We start from the raw sequence: 21,042 nt of genomic DNA on the forward strand, positions 1-21,042 counted from the left end.
TCTCACAAATTAGTACAAAAGTCCTTTTGCTTATCCTGTTCTAAATCCTATATATTTTGCCCCAAAATAGCAATTTAATAGACATTGATTCGCTACAATAAAATCACATTAAAACATGGACGTCTTTTGATGAAAAACAAAACATATTTCTGGTGTTATGAACTGAGAAGGTTTTGAGTGAAATCTGACCAGGCTCCAGCTGCGAATGTCATTCCATTCGCTCCCGAGCCCCACCTCTTGTGTCAATTTATTTTCCTTTGTCGAGTGGGCAATTGAGTTGTGGGAGCAGGAGGGCGGAACCATTTGGCTAAACCCTACCGGCGCATCAGCTGGTTCAGACTTTGGTCTGATCATCGTGTGTTTTCCTTGGGGCCAGTTGTTTCTGAGCATCAAGTGAGATTGTGAGGTAAGGAACACTATTTGGGCTCAGCCTTTGCCTTTCTCTCTCTCTCTCAACTGCGAGCTGTTTGATCTGCAGAACATGCTGGGTGATTTTAAATAGCAATGAATGAGGGAGTTATAATCCCAGAGCGTGTTGTATAGGCGCTTTTTTTTTTCCAATGTAAGGGAACAGCTGCCCGCGGTAAGTGCGAGTCTTACTGACTTAGTTACTGTTCTCACGTTATAGTTTGGGTAAAGTAATTAAGAATGCTTTATGTGGACAGAGTTAGCATTTGCCTGCAGTTCGCTCTGCGGAACTGTTCATTTACTTTCTCGTGAAAACTGGAATGTTTAACCAAATATGGGCGTGTCTGGCTCTCCAGAATCCAGCGGATTTAAAACGATTTCAATGTCAAGACTGGTCTGGAGCTTATTTTTTGGTACCTTATTCCTGGTCTCCAGTTACATTTGCTATGTTAATTTCCCTGCCCCGTGTATTGTTTCAAATTGCATGGGCGTTAACCTGGGCTCACCACTGATCTAATTCAAGTTTTGCATATTTTCCTACAGGCTGCGGAATTCGAGGACGCCTTTTTAAAAGTGGGAGTGTCAAATGCCTCAATTGTTTTGAAATAAAGTTTTACGAAATGTAAAAGTATTTTGTTTAACAGTACTTACTGCGTGCAAACTTTCGGAAGTTAGAGGGTTGTTTAATTGAGCTGTCAGTAGTCTGCAGGGAGAATGAGTCATTAGGAAGGATTGTTGATGACTAACCTAATATACAAAGGCATATTTTCCCATGTCAAACTTCTCGTTCATCTTTTTTGTGATTAAAGCTAAGGATTTCGACAATTTTGTTGAGGTGTGTCTAGTTGTGGTGAATTTCCATTCGCCTCGCCATTTTTAAAATATGGCAATTAGATTGAGAGTTGTTTAGAACTAGGTGACTTTGGAATTAGAAATCTTTTTTAATAAATTAACTTGCAAGAATGATTCGTCCCTAACTTTTGAAGGTAGTAACAAGAATCGAACGTTTGCACGCACAGTAACAAAATAAGGCGTGGGAATAACGCTGATGCCACGTTTGAGGTGGACTGTATTTCACCAGTAGCTACCCAAACAGTTTGGTTTGTGAAAATGGTTCGACGATTATCCCAGTGAAACGATGAGAGAACCTTTTCAGCAAGGCCAACTCTGTGTCCGATGTCTGTAGCAGTCGAGCAACAGCCACAGATGTAAATGGGTGGGCGAGAAAAGTGGTAAAAGTTATTTTACATTAAATATTTTCTCAAATTTTTTTCTCCTCTTCAAGGTAGCAACTTATGCAGGGATGTACTTCCCGAAGTACTGGCAGCCTTCCAGTACCTTGTCCAATTGTCATTCATTCATGCCCGTCTAGACAGTGTTAAGCTAATCAACTACAGGGGCCTCATGTTGAAACCTGCAGAAAAAATGTCCTAGCCTTATAATCTGTGCGTGCACATGTGTAATTATTTTAAAATAAATTAAATGCACCCAGCTCATGTGATAATCAAGTTTAAGAACCATAGCCAAGTTTTAGTTACCCTTCCTCTAGTCTGAAGACACTGAGGTCTGAGTTAATAGGGGCTGTGGTGCCACCTGGCAAAGGATTTCATCTAACTTGGCGAAGACCAGGGATTGGACGTGGAAGCAACGTTCCTTATTTGTGACTCATTGTCACACCAGCTTATTAGGAGTGCCGCAAGATTTTATATATTGAATGGATGCAGCTTGTCCTGGTGTAGTTTGCCCATTGTTTAGTCTTGCCAAGCGTTGCCATGGAGAAGTAGGAAAGAGGCGAAATCACAGTCGAACCCCTGTCATCACCCCCTCTCCACCCCCAATCTGCATAACCATTTTTTTAATTCATTCATGGGACGTGGGCTTCACTGGCTGGGCCAGCATTTATTGCCCATCCCTAATTGCCCTTGAGAAGCTGCCTTCTTGAACCGCTGCAGTCCATGTGGTGTAGGTACACCCACAGTGGTGTTAGGGAGGGAGTTCCAGGATTTTGACCCAGTGACAGTGAAGGAACGGTGATATATTCCCAAGTCAGGATGGTGAGTGACTTGGAGGGGAACTTCCTGATGGTGGTGTTCCCATCTATCTGCTGCCCTTGTCCTTCTAGATGGTAGTGGTCGTGGGTTTGGAAGGTTGTCAGTTGAGAGCTCTGGGTTTCAGAACTTGAGCAGCAGCATTAGCTGGTGTCACTGTGGTGCATCCGTGAGGTTGAGCGTTAGATGGAGTGCATGTTTATAGATGTGGTCACTCTGCAGATTGAGTGTGCGGGGAGAGATGGAAGGGGTGACATCAGACAGTCATAAAGGACCAGGCAGGTAGTACAGGAGCCCCTGAGTGCAAACCGTTCTCCAGCCAGTATTCGGTTCTGAATACTGATGAGAGTGATGGTTCTTCTGGGTAGTGCAGCCAGAGCCTTGTCCATGGCACCAAGAGTGGCTCATAAGCTCAGGGAGGTGCAAGAAAGACTGGAAGAGTCATAGTGATTCGATAGTTAGGTGAGCAGATAGGGTGTTGCTGCAGATGTGATTCCAGGATGGCGTATTGCTTCCTGGTGCCAGGGTCAAGGATATCACTGGCTGTAGAGCACCCTAAGGTGGGAGGGTGAACAGCCAGCAGTCATGGTCCAAATCAGCACCAACGACATAGGTAGAAAGAGGGATGTCCTTCAGTTAGAATTTAGGGAGCTAGGTAGAAAATTAGCAAGCCAGGACCTCAAAAGTAGTAATCTCTGGATTGCTTCCAGTACCACGTGCAAGTGAGTATAGAAATATGAGGGTAAGACAGATGAAAGCTAGAAAGTTGGAGCAGGAGGGAGGGGTTTGGGACATTGGGACTGGCTCTGGCTCTAGGGGAGATGAGCCTGTAAAGCCTGAATGGATTGCACCTGAACAGAGCTGGGATGTATTTCCTTGTGGGACATTTTGCCAGTGCTGTTGGGGAGGGTTTAAACTAGTTTGGCAGGGGGATGAGGACCCGATTCAGTTGGGACAAATTCAGAAATGAAAATAGAAGGCAGGAAATTAGTGGACGAGTAAAGAAGGCAGAGGAAACAAAGATTAGAAAATTAAAAAGAGTTTGGCAGTGCTCAAAGGTCTTTACTTCAATGCAAGGGGTATATCAAATAAAGCAGACGAGCTGAGGGCACAGATAGAAATGTGGCTGTAAGATATAGTTATTACAGAAACATGACTTGAGGAGAGACAGGAATGGCAGCTCAACTTTCCTGGTTACAGGGTTTTCAGACAAGATGGGGGTGGGGGGGAGGAGGTGATTTTTTTTTAAAAAAAAAGAGGGGCCATGACAATTTTGGTCAAAGAAACAATTAGACTGAGGAGGGATAATGTGTTAAAAGGATCATCAAATGAGTCCATATCGCTTGAGCTAAGGAACGAAAAAAGGGGCGCACACTACTAGGAGTGTAGTATAGACTGCCAAGCAATCGGAGGGGGATAGAATAAATATGTAGGCCAATCTGAGAAGTGCAAAAATAATAGGGCAGTAATAGTAGGGGATGTTAACTACTCCAATATTAATTGGGGTAGTATTAGTGTGAAAGGAATTGAGGGAGTAGAATTCTTGGTGTGCATTGAAGAGAACTTTTTTTGGCCAATGTGTAGCAAGCCCAACAAGAGAGGGTGGACTTCATTTTAGGAAATGAAGCTGGGCAGGTGACAGGAGTGGCAGTGGGAGAGCACTTTGGTGATAGTGATCATAAGTTAGTTTGTTCTTTTCCATAATTATGTTAAAGTTCTAAATTGGGGCAAGGCCAATTTTACAAAGCTGAGGAGTGATTTACCAAAAGTGGACTGGAAACAGCTACTTGAAGGTAAATTAGTGTCAGGGCAGTGGGAGGCAAAATAGTGAGAGAGCAGTGGGAGGCATTCAAAAGGGGGATTCAAGGGGTTCAGAGTAAACATATTCCCACAAAGGGAGAGGGTGGGATGGCCAAATTTAGAGCCCCCTGGATGTCAAGCAGCTTAATGGGGTAATATATAAGGCAGAAAAGCTTGTGGCAGACACCAAGAACTCAATACTTCAGAAAGCTGAGAGTATAGAAAGAGGGGTGAGATCGAACCACAAATTAGAAAAGCAAAGAGGGCACGAAAGAATATTGAGTAGCAAAATCAAGAAGAACCCAAAGAAGTTTTATCAACACATTAAGAGGATAACTAAAGTAGGAGTAGGGCCCATAAAACACCAAAAAGGTAACTTGTGTCCAGGCAGAAGATTTTGGTATGGTTCTTAATGAATGCTTTGTCTGTCTTCATAAACAGGGGGATGTTGCAGATATTGTAGTTGAGGAGGAGAGCAAAGTATTGGATGTGATAAACAGAGGGTGAGAGGAAGTACAAATGAGATTAGCATCCATGAAAGTAGATGAATCATCAGGGTTGGATGAAATGCACTCAGGATGTTAAAAGAAGCCACGGAGGAAATAGCAGAAGGTCTGACCATCATTTTCCAATTGTCACTGGATGTGGGTGTGGTGGTGGAAGACTGCTAATGTTGTACATTCGTTTAAAAAGGGAATGAGGGTTGGACCTAAATAATTACAGACCAGTCAGTCTAACCTTGGTAGTGAGCAAATTATTGGAACTTATTGTGAGAGGTTGGATAAACTGTCTAATTAGAAAGGCATGGATTAATCAACAATAATCATCATGGATTTCTTAAGGGAAGATTGTGTCTGACTAACTTGATTGAATTTTTCAAGGAAGTACCAAGGAGGATTGAGGGTAGTGTGGTTGATGTGGCCTACATCATGTGTTTATACATGAATAGGATGGGAATAGAGGGATACGGACCACGGAAGTGCAAAATGTTTTAGTTTGACAGGCAATATGATCGGCGCAGGCTTGGAGGGCCGAAGGGCCTGTTCCTGTGCTGTACTTTTCTTTGTTCTTTGTACATGGGTTTTAGCAAGGCTTTTGACAAGGTTCCACATGGCGGAATGATTTTTTTAAAAAAACAGCTCGTGGGATCCAGGGGAATGTGGCGAGCTGGTACAAAATTTGGCTCAGTGGCAGAAAACAAAGGGTAAGTGAGGATGGGTGTTTTTGTGACTGGAAGGCTATTTCCACTGGCGTTCTGCAGGGCTCAGTACTGGGTCCCCTGCTTTTTGTGTCATATATTAACAATATAAGTTTGCAGACGACACAAAAACTGGCCATCAGTTGAAAGTGAGGCGGATAGCTAAAGACTGCAGGAGGATATCGATGGACTAGTCAGGCGGGCAGAAAAGTGGCAAATGGAATTCAACTTGGAGGGGTGAAGTGATGCATTTGGGGAGGTCAAACAAAGGAAGGAATACCCAATTAATGGAAGAATACTGAGAGGTATAGAAGAAGTGAGGGACCTTGGAGTGAATGTCCACAAATCCCTGAAGGTAGCAGGACAGGTTATTAAGGTGGTTAAGAAAGCATATAGAATCCTTTAATTTATTAGCCAAGGTGTAGAATACAAGAGCAAGGAGGTAATGCTGGAACTATGTAAAACATTAGTTAGACCACAACATGAGTACTGGTCACACATTACAAAAAGGATGTGATTGCAGTAGAGAGGGTGCAGAGGAGGTTGATTAGGATGTTGCCAGTACTGGAAAATTGCAGCTATGAGGAAAGATTGGATAGGCTGGGGTTGTTCTCCTTGGATCAGAGGAGGATGAGGGGAGATTTGATCGAGATGTACAAACGTGTGAGGGGCCTGGATAGAGTGGATGGGAAGGGCCTATTTACCTTAGCAGAGAGGTCAGTGACTCGAGGGGCATAGGTTTAAAGCGATTGGTGGAAAAATTAGAAGGGCGATGAGGACAATTCTTTTTACCCAGAAGGTTGCAGAGGTCTGGAACTCTCTGCCTGAAACTCATTCAAAAGGTGTCTGTATATGCACCTCCGCTGCTGTAACCTGCAGGGTTATGGACCAAATGCTGGAAAGTGGGATTAGGCAGGGTGGCTCGGTTTATGACCAGCATAGATACAGTGGGCCAAGTGGCCTCTTTCTCTGTGCCATAAACTTTGATTTCTATGATCTTGCCCCATGTCCACCTACTCATTTAAAGCAGGATCTTTTAGATTTCAAAAAGACTAGAACTATGGCCAATTCTTCTTCCTCCTCCTCCTCCATGTACTAGAGGCACTGAGGCTGATTGCATTGTCCAATTGCATCTTGCAGACCAGATCGTCGTTGCAGTCAGGCAATCAAACCCTGGGTTATTTTCACCTGCATGCTGCAAGTATTCCCTGGATGAGCTCGCTGGGTCATGAGGAGAAATCGCTCAAATATTTTGTAAACACTAACATACTTTTTCCTTTCCCACAGCTGTCAGCGATGTACGTATAATTAATTATTTTGGATCAGTTATCCATGTTGCAAAATGATCTACTTTTCAAAGATAGTATCTTTCACTCTCCAACAACAGTTTTATGGCTTGACATCAAACCCATACATTAATTTCACTTCACGTAAATTATATACATGTACCCTATGTAACTGTTAAGTTGCAAATTTACCTGTGACAATTTTACCGAAGTAATCATTGCTTCCACAGTATTTATTAGTTCCTTTTTTCACTTCCTCTTTCACATTTTTTGTGGAAGAATGGTCATGATATTGTATAATTTTTCAAAACTAAAGCATTTGTCTGTAACTTTAATGCAATATGAGCATGAGTTAACATTAATGCTCCAATTTTTAAAAATGGTATGTTGTTTAAAACTATTCAAATTCTCAATTGATTTTAAAAATTGATTTTAAAAAAGCATTCCATGATAAGTGCAATGTTAAGCCAGACTAGAGGTGTCAGCTGTGGCTCAGTTCATAGCACCCTCACCTTTGAATCAGAGGGTTGTGGGTTCATGTCCCACTCCCGGAAACCAAGAACTGTGATTGTACTCGAAAGAGTTGCAATCTGTGACTGTTGATAACTCGAAAGAGTTTTAAGCCAGACTATTATTAACCACAGCTGAATCAATGTGATATTTAAGTTAATAGGTTAGAGCACTGGTAATGTTGTAAGCCAATTTATCGACAGGTGTTTTAGCTTTAGCCAAAATAATTGTTCAATTAGTAATCCCTTGCTACAGGTGATATTTTCAAAATCTGTATCGCCCAAGACTGTTAGGACTTCTAGGCTAAATACATCTGGCAATAGCAAAGTAAAGTAAAGTAGTGTATGGAATAATCCACTTTACTGTGTTGTGGTCACTGAGCCAAGTATTTGTTCTTGTGTGGTATTATCAGGTAGTGAACGTAACTCATTCTGGAGGAAGTTAAAAGGGAAATTGATCAAGTACTGAGGAAGCAGAATTGTTACTTTGGTAAGTTGGTTGCAGACATCTGTTCTGTACTGAGGAAACATACAGGGAAGTTAAACCCTCAAAAACAATGTGGTGCTGTTACAATGTAATCCACAAGGTGATTTCAAAGCATGTAACCATCGAATGATTAAACCCAGTTGATGTGGGAATTTTGAGTTTGATGCATGGTTTAATATTGAATAGTTTCAAAGCAAGTTTGTGAAGTGAATATGATTTTAAAAAAAAACTAGGAACAGAATTCTTGATTCCTGGTTGCAGCTGTTATTTTACTACACTCAAACCTCAGCAGGTGACTCCAGTTTTAATTTTCAAAACTTATTGAAGGCTAAATACTATTTAATCTTGCAGTGTTGCTATACATCATCTCAACTGATTTTCTTTTTCTTACGTCTATTGTAAAAGCAATATAACTTTTAGTTGGCATTCCGCATGATTTAAAACCAAAAGGTTTAACATCAAATGAACCCGTTTATAGTGCATTCAGAAAAAAACAAAACCTTTTTAAAAACAAAATATGATCACAATCTGCCCTTCGCAATAAAATAAAATTCTTGTTCTATTTACCTCTAATAATTTTCAGAAGTGGGGAAGAAAATCAACTCAAAAATAAAGAACCACCATTTTTTTTTTTTAAAAAGGGAATCTGGCTGTAGTCCCCCTGAACAGAGAAGTGTGTTTATCTGAATTGCCACCTAATCTTGAAAAGATGAAAGCATAGTTCTCCGTACTCTTGCTTTTCTCAGCCTTTCCTACCCTGTGTTTTGGTCTGTACCGTTTGAGGCTGCTGGTTTTAATGGAAACAGACTTGCTGAACACTCTCAATTAGTATTGCTAAACTAGGCATTTATGGTACTGAAGGGGGATACTGCACACTATTATTGCTTACAGGCTGGCTCAAGCTAATTAACCAAAAGGATCATCTACAGGTATCTGTATAATCTTTTAGGCTTTTACGACAGAATTTGGAATAAAAAGAGTAAAGGAATTGTGCAGCTATCTTAAGCATTGGTGAGACCACATCTAGAGTACTATGTACAGTTTTGGTCTCATAAGGATATACATCCTTGCCTCGGAGGGAGTGCAACAAAGGCTCACCAGACGAGATTATCCTATGAAGAGAGGTTGAGTAGACGAGGCCCATGTTCTCTAGAATTTAGAAGAATGATGTCATCTCATTGAAACATAGAAAATTCTTGAGGGGCTTGACAGTAGATGCTGGGAAGATGTTTCCCTGCTAGAACTAGGGGTCAGAATCTGAGAATAAGGAGTTGGTCATTTAGGACTGAGGTGGAAAATTATTTCACTTAAAGGGCTGTAAACCTTTGTAATTCTCCACTCCAGAGGGATGTGGATGCTCAGTTGTTGAGTATATTTAAGCCAGAGATCTGAGATTTTTGGATTCTAAGGGAATCACGGCACGGGGTAAGTGTGGGAAGGAGTAGGTGAGGAAATGGGTCAAGTTCAATGACTGTATTTTCTTTGTCAGATTTCCATTCCAGCTCATATATGAGGCAGAGTACTCCAGTGTTTCTTTTCCCCTTGGGTATTTACTCAAATTCCCATTTATTGAGTATAACAAAATACACTGATTCATTAACTGCTCTGAAATGAATCTTTGCCAATTCACAGAATCATATCTCTAACTCCAGGTCAGGTGCAGAACCAAAATAAACAAGAAATACGACATCTTATTTGGATTAGTAAGTCTTATAAATGCAGCCATTTTAAGGGGAACTGACTGCCAGCTATAACTCAGCTCACATTTTAAGCTTTCTTTGTTAGTTTGAGTGACCTGGCCAAACTCAGTGCATCTGATTTTCTCAAATACAAGATTACATTGCCAAAGGATTCACAAGTGTTTTGTAACACTGTAGGAACTGGAAGCAAGTCAACAACTGGCCAAGTCACTTCTCACTCGTTCAGTCTGAATTTCCCAGATTATTTGTAGGACATTCATGTGCATCTTCTCTTTCCTCACCAATTTTCTTTCATTGTTCTGAAGGTGTTGACTTTTCCCTGGTACACATCAGGTACCAACAGGCTAGTATTATTAATGCAAATATCTTGATGGTGAGCTCTGATAGGTGAACATGGGTGCAACATCATAGTTTAACCCAAACCTTTTTTTAATGCATTAACCATAAATACTGAGTTGCAGAATGGATGTCAAAAAGAATTTGGAGGCAACGAGATTAACCTGTAGCCCTATCGCAGATGACAATAATTAACTCCATATAGACCAAAACTTTCTGGTCCATAAGGTTCCATTATTGGATTACCTTGCTGTGCAATTGGCACAATCCTGTAGAGGAAGGAGGGTGGGTTGAGCCTGTATTTGCATCAATATCTAATACATATATTTGGAACATACTGAAAGTATTTCTCATTTTTAAAAACTTGCTTGAGTTCTTGCCCAGTACACTTTGGTGGAAGGACTACTGCGCCATCTTTGGCAGGAGGGTGCAATGACAACATGACAAGTTTACATGGCTAATGTCCATTTATAAATCAGAATGAAGGAATTTAAAATGAAATAGGGGGACAGATATACATCTGTATTCTTAGTCCAAATATCTCTGGACTCTCATCCCACTTCAGCACTGTTGGCGTACTTACACCAGATGGACTGCAACAGTTCGGGATGGCAGTTCATCACCACCTACTCGGGCAGTTGGGGTTGGCCAACAAATGCCAATGACGCTCACCATCCCATGAAAGGAAAAAAAGACTGGAGACTACATTTGATCTATATTCGATACATAACAGAAATCGAGATTATTGCAGCTCAGATGTCATGCAGATACAAAACAATCTTGAAGTAATTAAAATTTAAGACCGCCAATAACATTTTACTAGCTTTTCTGGCGGACGTGTCAACAGCTGCCAATCTGCAAAGAAATACAAGATGTATAATGGGGGATTAAATTCAAATTAACTCAAATTGGCCTTTTTGCAGCAACTAAAGTTTGTGGCCCTAGAGACAGGGCACATTACACATCTTCACCTTGGGAATATGTTATAACGCTTTGTCCTCATCTATGACACCTTGAGCAATACCGTAGGAGTCACTGGCAGCTGAACAGTTGTGGATTTGATTTAACAAATGACTGTAAATGGGCATCTGAAAGAATGGGAAATGTTACAGTAATTGGGTTTCCTGTTTGCAAGGCAATCTGTGGTGATGTTCACTGCTTCTTTCCTGCTGCTGAAGATTACATCAATCTTTGGAGAAGGAAGCTGAGCAGCTGGTTCAGTTACTCACTTATCTGCCAACTCATACTTGGTCATTCTGAAAACACCATATTGCTAAAAATAGAAAAAAGGAGGAGCTCAAAATTCACTCCCTCTTAAAACATTAATATCAGAATTATTATTAGCCAGGTTGAGAAGCTAAATGTTTACCTACAAAGTGCCATGGAGTGGAATGATCTACATTCATATCGGTCAATCTCCATTCTTATTTCTATCCAACCATTGTGCCGAAGCACTAAGAGAAGGACAGCACATCTGCACAGCACGAGAGGGTCGTCAGTCACCCTGGGCTGCTTAATTGTACCGTCTAGTGCCCGGGCAGGGAGAGGAAATAATGAGATGCCATTTGTGGAGCCTAAATTTGAATTGTGAGCATTAGGAATGAGGATATTCAAATTGTGTGCTATCGATTATGCACAGTCCCTGGGTACTAGCCCACAAAGCCCAGACAGCAGTTCCATTTGTGCTAACAGTGTTGTTTTTATGACTGGTTTGGCCAGTTTTTTTGAGAGGACAGAGGATGGCGTGAAGGCTTCGAACAAAGTTGTTGTTGTTAATATTGCCTCACTGGTATGTGAATCCTAATTTTGAAATCTGTTAGTGTCACCAACTTGATATTTATGAAAATGAGCGGAAGCATGTATTTAAATATTGGATGTGGCTTTGAAAGCTCCATGTGATCCACAGAAGATGTAAAAGGTTGTGCACTCCTGAATTACCCCTGAATTAAAGTTGTGATTCTTAGTGGCACATTACGGTTAGTTTATAGAATAACAATCAAACCAGTGTTTCAGTAATGAAGTCTATGTGGCAACATCTGAAATATAGCACGAGATCTGGCACACAGCTATTCCAGAATGTAACATTTTCTCCTGCAGGAATTAACCAAAGACATCCAGTCATTTTTGACTTGTGTGTGCCACCTATTGACCTCTAGACCAAACATCAGGTATCAGGGATTGTTAGTGACAGAGCCGAGGAAGGGCTGAAGAAACCTCAGTAAAGTGACGTGAAATCGTACAGTTTAGGAGGAGGCCATTTGGCCCATCATACTTGTGCTCATTCTTGGGTAGAGCTATCCATTTGGTCCCACACCCCTGCTCTTTCTCCGTCGCAGTGCAGTCCGTATTGTAACTTCACTGGATAAGGGGCAGGGGGGGGGAAATCTCCTCATGCCTCTTGTTGTTTTGACAATTTTCTTGAATCTGTCATTTTGTTCTCAGCCCTCCTGCAAGCGAGAGCTTCTCCACGTTTACTCAATCAAAACCCCTCCATTATGAACACCACCTGTATCAAATCTCCAACATGTCAGTCTCAATCTGAAGGTCCTGTGTTCATTCCTCCTGAAGGCTGCAAGTTTTGCATAGCTTTTTGTGTCAGCTGAGGCTGTTTGGAGCACTCTTATTTCTGAGTCACAAGGTTCTGAGTTCAAATCCCACTGCAGGACTTGAGCACATAAATCAAGACTAATGTTCCATGCTGCAGAATCGGAGGTAGCGTCTTTCAGATGATGTGTTAAACTGAGGCCCTGTGATAGGCTCTCTATGATCAATGTAAAAGATGCCATAGCACTATTGTGTCCTGGCCAATATTTAACCCTCGATCAACATTGCTAAAAAAAAAAAATCTGCTCATTATCACATTGTGCATAGCAAGCACCCATTAATAGCAAATTGGTTGCCGTGTTTGTGTAAATAATGTATTTAATGGTCAGAAACGTGGGGGGAGATGTCATATAAAGGGTTACTGTTAAATATGTAAACAGTCTAGATCGTCAGTGATGTAAGATCAAACAGTATGCTGAGTGAGCTCTATGTAGAGCCTGGTGCTAAGTGTACTGTACATGATTGATATGTTCAATAAAACATTAAGTTTACCAACAGCCTTGCTTCCACCAGCATCTGTAAATGCCGACCATGGGTAACCCCATCTTAGACCCATAACGATGATAACAGCATTTCCTACTTTACAACAGTGACTACACTTCATAAGCACTTAATTGGCTGTAAAGTGCTTCGAGACATCCAGTTGCCCTGAATGGCCCTATATAAATGCGAGTCTTTTTACCTTCTCTGTTCTAAATCGAATAGTCCCAACTTGTCCAGTCTCTCCACATGACAGAAGTCCCTCAGTCCCTCACCTTGGTACTATTTTAGTCATTTTCCTTTTGTGTCTTCTCTCAAGGCAATGGGTGAGCACTTTATGATTAATGAAATTGGCATACTTTGAAGAATTTCTACTTTTTAATGGATGGCACAAGACATCTTCATAACCAGCTCATGTACAGCAGCAAATCTCTGTTTTACAACATGTCTTAGCAGATTGAAACTAATTTTTTCCATTACATTAAGATAAAACTAGAAAAGATCACTCTACACTTGATATCCTCCAAATATAACAGCAACAAACTTCAACATCAAAAACTCATATACGCAATTGTTTTTAATATTGTCCCGCTTGCTGTTTTGTCCCGGTTACTCTTTTTAAACTTTCCCCACAGGCTTTCATTGGCTTCTGAATTAGCTCTTGTGACTGTTCAGAAGGCCAAACAGCACGGCATCCTCTATAGGGGACCTGGAACCTGTGTGAACAGGTCAAGCAGATTCAAAGGACAAGCCCTAACTCTTTCTGCCCTCTTCAGTGCAGTTATCTATAGCGTAAGTATCGCAACTCTCTCCCCTCCGTGTGTTTCAATGCTTAGTCTCTTGGCAAATTACCGATAATGCTAAGCTTCTGGAGGAACAGGGTAACTCCAAGCATATCATGCATTCCCTATTTAACTGAGCATGTGCAGTCACTGAATATTGCTGTCTGATTTATTCTTTTAAAATAATTGACCCCGATATCCTCACCATCGTTTTTGACCTCAAAATCCAAACCACTATAATGGTAACAGTTGTTGGCATGTTATTTGCACTTAGTGGCAGTGAGATGCTTATTCCTGTGGATTGATGTTGATGCTCTTTACCAGTGTGGTCATATTCCTTTAAGAATAATGAAACTACATTCAGACTGAAATTTACAAGTTGGTTATGGCTGGCTTAAAATTGCAAACTGGGTAATTGGAGTCAGTAAACCAAGCTGGCTATTAATTGGACTGATGAGACATCTAGTGCTCAGCAGAGCTGTCAGGACAAGAACACTTGCAAGTTTCAAGATTCTGAAATGGAAGCAGATAAACTAGGGAAATCAGTTAATTGTGCAAAGACAATGTGATGATTCCATTAATTCCTGCAGTTGTTTCTAATCGCTTTTGCACCCAGAATCCGTTTTTAGCTGATTAAGGTTAACTTGCTGCATCTTCATGTTTATTATTTCAAAATTGGACCCCTTAATATTGTTATGACCACATTAAGGAGGGGTGCAATAGCTCCCCTATTCTCCCACCCCTCGTTTGACCATAACAAGGTCTTTTTAGAAAATTGAGAGGATGTGCTTTGCCGATTCTGTAAGAATCCCACTATTTGTGCTTTGTTGTAAAGAACAAAGGGGAGGCGGTGGCATAGTGGCATTGGACTAGTATTCTAGAGACTCAGGGTAATGCTCTGGGAACCTGGGTTCGAATCCCACCATGGCAGATGGTGAAATTTGAATTCAGCAAAAATCTGGAATTAAAAGTCTGATGATGACACAAAACCATTGCCGATTGTCGTAAAAAACCATCTGGTTCACTAATGCCCTTTTAGAGAAGGGAATCTGCCACCCTTGCCTGGTCTGGCCTACATGTTACTCCAGACCCACAGCAACGTGGTTGACTCTTATATGCAATTAAGGATGGGCAATAAATGTGGCTTTACACAATTGTACTTTTACATGAGAGTTTAAACGTTCCCTTGGTGCAGAGTGATGTGTACGTGTTATTTGAGACTTTTGTCTGTCAGCTGACAGTTTCAGGCCTTGGTGAGAGTTCTTGGCGGTAGACAGCTTAATGGAAGCTGCCAGATGTAGTACACTGTCAAGGTGTCATGCTAACAGGCAATTTTCCAAGTTATGAGCTAACTGTGTAGCCACAGGTGTTTTCCCAGCAGTGAAGTAATCCGAATGGCTTTTTGCCAGGTGCTGTTTGTTTTGTCACTTGTATGAGTTTGTACCAAATGGTACACTTGTTTTATTTTCCACCCTGTAACCAGTTGCAGCTCCAATCCCATCGTGAGGTCAGGATCAATAGTGTGGTGTATGAGTAAAACGCCCTTTACAAACAGCAAGTCACAAAATGGGTGACTGCTGTAGGTTCTTGAGGTTAAGGTGCATCACTTTGTGACAAATTTTATTCTTTCATTATCCATGAAGAGCTTGTCCCATGAAGGCTGAGGGGTGAAGGCTTAGAAGTCTTCAAAATTATGTTGGGGTTCATTAGGGTCGATTTAGAAGTGTTACCACTTGAGAGGTTTAAAATTATAGGTCATGAGTATTTTTGGAAATAGCTAATAAACCCAAGAAGGAATTTCTCCCAAATTCCATTATTCAAGAGTAGTTAGAATGTAGAACTTGGAACCAGATCAAGTAGTTGAGGTGATCATGACAGAGAAAGGAATAGAAGAGTTTCCCTATGAGAGTGGAAGGATCCAAGTGGCACATAAATGCTGACATGGACCAGTAGAGGCTGATGGCCTGGCCTGTGTATTCTTAATGTTCATTCTTATGGGCTCTCCTTGTTGCCTTTTTTAATGGAGGGTTAAGTACAGTTTCAAGTGGTGCCAAATTCAATCTAGAGCCTGCAGAGGACTTGCTTTGTTTTAATAGCCTCATGATCACAGGTTAGTAGAATATCTAGGCAGCCTTCTAAAGATTCAAGGAGGGGGGGTCTCTGATAGCACAAAGCATTGAAGTACAGCCACAGGGGAAATAGATGTTGAGGAATCACAGGTTGGTGCTATTTTTAGCGAAATAAGTAGGTTGGACCACCTCCCCCATGACATGTTTGTACCTCTGCAAAATGTATTATCAACCAATTTCACGAGTAAGGCTCTTTAAGTGTTTGTTCCCAGCCTAGGGATTGGAAAGACTGAGCAATTGGCATCAGTGAAACTGTGCCCTGCATTGAGAGTGAGGCTAACATTGAAGCACCTTCACAGAACATGTTATTTTGACAAGAGGACAGTTAGCAACACTGGTTTGCAAGGATGTGCACTTTGAGCAGCACTTCCTGTTCTGCTGAACAGGGGCAGGAATCTGCAATTTTTAATCAAGTTTGAATCATCGTGCATGTCATTAATAAACCTGAGTGGCTTTTGGCAATTAGTGAATTCAAGTTGCATGTTAATCCTTATATAGAAATAATCTTGGGCAACTCCACTTTTAGACTGGTTCGTTATGGAGGAGCATCAGAGCTCAAGTCTGTTGACAAAGTTAACACATTAACCTAATGCATCAGCGTCCTGCAGCCTTTTTTATATGATTTTTTTTGCTTTATTTTCTTTGGCCTTTGTAGGAATCCAGCTAGAGGGCTTCACTGTTCACTGCTGTTTCAGATTGCATCACATTCAGTAGCACACCTCTGTCTCCCTAAAGTGGCCTCTGATGTTGAAATTGTAATCATCTTTATTTACCCCGAGACAACAGTTTAATAACAAGAATATTAATCCCCCAAAGCACTCAAGCCTGCAAAAGCCTGAAATCTCCGCCACTTATTATGGAAACTGAGAAAGAAAGGGATCTCTCACTTGGGAATCATTTTCAGGAGTAGCCAACGCAATGCTTTCTATGCCACTAGAATGTGGCCACTCCCTGTGCCAAAGAGGACATGTGCAATAGTTTTTTTGTTCCTCCCAGTACACCAGGCGACTGAACAGCTGACTTGGTAGATTGCCTGGCAGGGTACAGCATAAACCTTCCCCTAATCCACTTCCAAAGTTAGCTCCTTGTCTTTTGACAGGTCCGCAGTCTTTATAAGCAGAGGCTGCTGTCTGCCTTGTGGTTTTATGTCCGAAATTAAGTCTGTAAGTTTAAGACTGGCTTCGTGGAGACAGAAGGATGAAGATTTTCTCAAAAGGGAAGTTGATGGGAAGGAAGAGAATGGCCATGGGAATGTTTGAGGGATGGAAATTATAAAAATACCTGCTTTACCCGGAGATGATTGACTGGAAATTTATCCAGGTGTAATGACAGTGTGTTTGAGGGGGGGTCACTCTTTTATTCCACTTTTGAGGAAGGACTAACTGCATCTGGCTCACCAGAGGTGCCTTGAGGCTCAAACAGTCTCTCGTATGTTGAGGTCAGCAGCTATGATGGTGGGGCAGTTCCACGTTACAAACAGCATTTCTGTTTGTAAACCAAACTTTGTATTCCTTTGAAAATGTTGAAATTTTTTTTTAAATGTAGCCAAAGTAAAATCCAACAGTAACGTTCATGAAATATCCTCACCTGGGTCGCTGCTTTTTGTAGATTTCACAGCTAATCTCATCCCCTCAACAATATTTACATGATTGCATTCCTGTCTGTGGGTGAGGAAACTTTTTTCTTTTTTTATTAAGTGCTTTTATCTCAAGACTTGGACATAAAATGAATTGCTTTCCAGTTCATGACTGTTATTTTTAGGAAATTGGGTAACCACTATACCAACAGAAATACCTCCTAAGCAAAGATCAGAAGAAATAATGCAGCTAAACAAAGATGATTAACCCATGATCTGTTAGCTGAACACCAATTGATTGGCTAATAGCTAACAGCCATTGCGTGACCCTGCTTATGGTTCTTTTAATCAGTTTTTTTTTGGTTTCTTGCACATTGTGGCTGCTGCTGCTGGTCTTCCTGTGTGGTTTAGAATCTGCTCTATCCTTTTAATCTTTATTCTTTGGTTTTCTTTTGTGTGTCTCACCCTGATGCAGCTGTCTGGTCAGAATTCCCCTCTCAAAGAACTGCTAAATTCAGAGGGTGACCCAGATGCTGAATTCTGAGACAAAAAGAACTTGTAAAAAAAAGACATGAGACACAATAAGGAAATTAAGAAACTTGTTAGAAAAAGTTTAAAATGGAAAATGAGATTTTGTGCGATTCCTGAGCACATTGTGAAAAGCTTTTATAAATTTGATGTAAATGGCAATTGAATGAAACAGGTAGGACATTTGAAAGACCCCATGGGTGATACAGAATCAAGCGGCCAATATCTAAAAAAACAACAACAACTTGTATTTATATAGTGTATTTAACAGAGTGAAACATCCCTAGGTGTGTTGAGAGTGGCATGAATACAACTATTTTTGACACTGAGCCACAGAAGGAGAAATCGGGGCAGATAGAAAAACAGTTTTTTATTCAGTTACGGGATATGGGCATTACTGGCTAAGCCAGCATTTATTGCCCATCCCTAATTGCCCTTGAGAAGGTGTTGGTGGGCTGCTGCCTTGAACTGCTGCAGTCCATGTTGCCTAGGTACACGCATAGTACTGTTAGGGAGGGAGTTCCAAGATTTTGACCCAGTGACAGTGAAGGAACAGTGATATATTTCCAGGCCAGGATGGTGTGTGGCTTGGAGGGAAACTTCCAGGTGGTGGTGCTTCCATCTATCTGCTGCCCTTGTCCTTCTAGATGGTAGTGGTCGTGGGTTGGGAAGTGCTGTCTAAGGATCCTGAGTGAGTTTCTACTGTGCATCTTGTAGATGGTACACACTGCTGCTACTGTGTCGGTGGTGGACAGAGTGAATGTTTGTGGATGTGGTGCCAATCAAACGGGCTGCTTTGTCCTGAGTGGTATCAAGCTGCTTGTGTTGTGGGAGCTGCACTCACCAGGCAAGTGGAGAGTATTCCGTCATACTCCTGACTTGTGCGTTGTAGTTGCGGACAGGCTTTGGAGAGTCAGGAAGTGAGTTACTCACCACAGGGTTCCTAGCCTCTGACCTGCTCTTGTAGCCCCAGTGTTTATATGGCTAGTCCGGTTCAGTTTCTGGTCAATGGTAACCCACAGGATGCTGATATTGGGGGATTCAGTGATGGTTAGATTCTCTCTTGTTGGAGATGGTCATTGCCTGGCACTTCTGTGGTGCAAATGTTACTTGCCTCTTGTCAGCCCAAGGCTGGATATTGTCCAGGTCTTGCTGCATTTGGACATGGACTGCGCCAGTATCTGAGAGTCACGAATGGTGCTGAACATTGTGCAATCATCAGCGAACATCCCCACTTCTGACCTTATGATGGAAGAAAGGTCATTGATGAAGCATCTGAAGATGGTTGGGCTGAGGACACTACCCTGAGGAACTCCTGCAGTGGTGTCCTGGAGCTGAGATGACTGACCTCCAACAACCACAGCCATCTTCCTTCGTGCTAGGTATGACTTCACCCAGCTGAGAGTTTTCCCTCTGATTCCATTGTCTCCAGTTTTACTAGGGCTCCTTAATGCCACACTGGGCCAAATGCTGCCTTGATGTCAAGGGCAGTCACACTACCCTCACTTCTGGAGTTCAGCTCTTTTGTCCCTGTTTGAACCAAGGCTGTAATGAGGTCAGAAGCTGAGTTACCCAGGAGGAACCCAAACTGGGCACCAGTGAGCAGGTTATTGCTAAGCATGTGCTGCTTGATAGCTCTGTTGATGACCCCTTCCATTACTTTTACTGATGGGGCATTAATTGGCTGGGTTGGATTTGTCCTGTTTTTTGTGTACAGGACATACCTGGGCAATTTTCCATAGCCGTGTAGATGCCAGTGTTGTAGCTGTACTGGAACAGGCTTGGCTAGGGGCACTGCAAGTTCAGGAGCACAAGTCTTAAATACCATTGCCGGAATATTGTCAGGACCCATATCCTTTGTAGCATCCAGTGCCTTCAGCCATTTCTTAGTATCACGTTGAGTGAATAGAATTGACTGAAGTCTGGCATCTGTGATACTGGGGACCTCCGGAGTGGCACTCGGCACTTCAGGCTGAAGTTTGTTGCGAATGCTTTAGCTTTATCTTTTGCACCGACGTGCTGGGCCCCTCCATCATTGAGGATGGGGATATTTTTGGAGCCACCACCTCCAGTGAGTTGTTTAATTTCCCTCCACTATTCATGTCTGGATGTGGCAGGACTGCAGAGCTTAGATCTGATCTGTTGGTTGTGGGATCCCCTAGTTTTGTCTATCACTTGCTGCTTATGCTGTTTGGCACACAAGTAGTCCTGTGTTGTAGCTTCACCAGGTTGACACCTCATTTTTAGGTATGCCTGGTGCTGCTCCTGGCATGCCCTCCTGCATTCTTCATTGAACCAAGGTTGATCCGCTGGCTTGATGGTAATGGTAGAGTGGGGGATATGCCGGGCCATGAGGTTACAGATTGTGTTGGAGTACAATTCTGCTGCTGCTGATGGCCCACAGCGCCTCATGGATGCCCAGTTTTGAGTTGCTAGATCTGTTCGAAATCCATTTAGCACAGTGATAGTGCCACACAACACAATGGAAGGCATAATCAATGTGGAGATGGGACTTTGTCTCCACAAGGACTCACTCATTCCTACCGATACTCATGGACAGATGTATCGGTGGCAGATAGGTTGGAGAGGATGAGGTCAAGTATGTGTTTCCCTTGGTTCCCTCACCACCTGCCAGAGACCCAGTCTAGCAGCTATGTCCTTTCAGGCTTGGTCTGGTGATGCTACGAGCCACTCTTGGTGATGGATGTTGAAGCCCCCCACCCACATTCTGCATCCTTTGTCACCTTCGGTGCTTCCTCCAAGTGGTGTTCAACATGGAGGAGCACTAATTCATCAGCTGAGGGAGGGCGGGTGGTGGTGTGCACAGTTATGTAGTAATCAGAAGGTTTCCTTGCCCACATTTGACCTGATGCCATGAGTCTTCATGGGGTCCGGAGTCGCTGTTGAGGACTCCTAGAGCAACCCCCTCCCAACCGTATACCAGTGTGCCACCACCTCTGCTGGGTCAATGCTGCTGGTGGGATAGGACAAACCCAGGGATGTTGATGGTGGTGCCTGCGACATGGTCTGTAAATGATTGATTCCATGAGTGTGACTCTCAGGCTGTTGCTTGACTAGTCTGTGAGACAGCTCTCCCAGTTTTGGCACAAGCCCCCAGATGTTAGAAAGGAGGACTTTGCAGGGTCAACACGGCTGGGTTTGCAGTTTCTG

The 21,042-nt window shown here is 42.2% G+C and overlaps 1 protein-coding gene across 2 annotated transcripts in view; it reads left to right on the forward strand.

Moving 5' to 3' along the window:
- The first annotated feature begins 241 nt into the window (after positions 1-241).
- LOC144685455 (gelsolin-like) overlaps positions 242-21,042 on the forward strand; it is a 79,538-nt gene continuing 58,737 nt past the window's right edge. For both annotated transcript variants that reach the window (XM_078549974.1, XM_078549975.1), the window contains exon 1: positions 242-406. The gene's annotated coding sequence lies outside the window, so the exon portion shown is untranslated. The remainder of the gene's footprint in view (positions 407-21,042) is intronic.

The sequence above is a fragment of the Cetorhinus maximus genome, chromosome 10, assembly GCF_964194155.1.
Source record: "Cetorhinus maximus chromosome 10, sCetMax3.hap1.1, whole genome shotgun sequence".
NCBI lineage: Eukaryota > Metazoa > Chordata > Chondrichthyes > Lamniformes > Cetorhinidae > Cetorhinus > Cetorhinus maximus.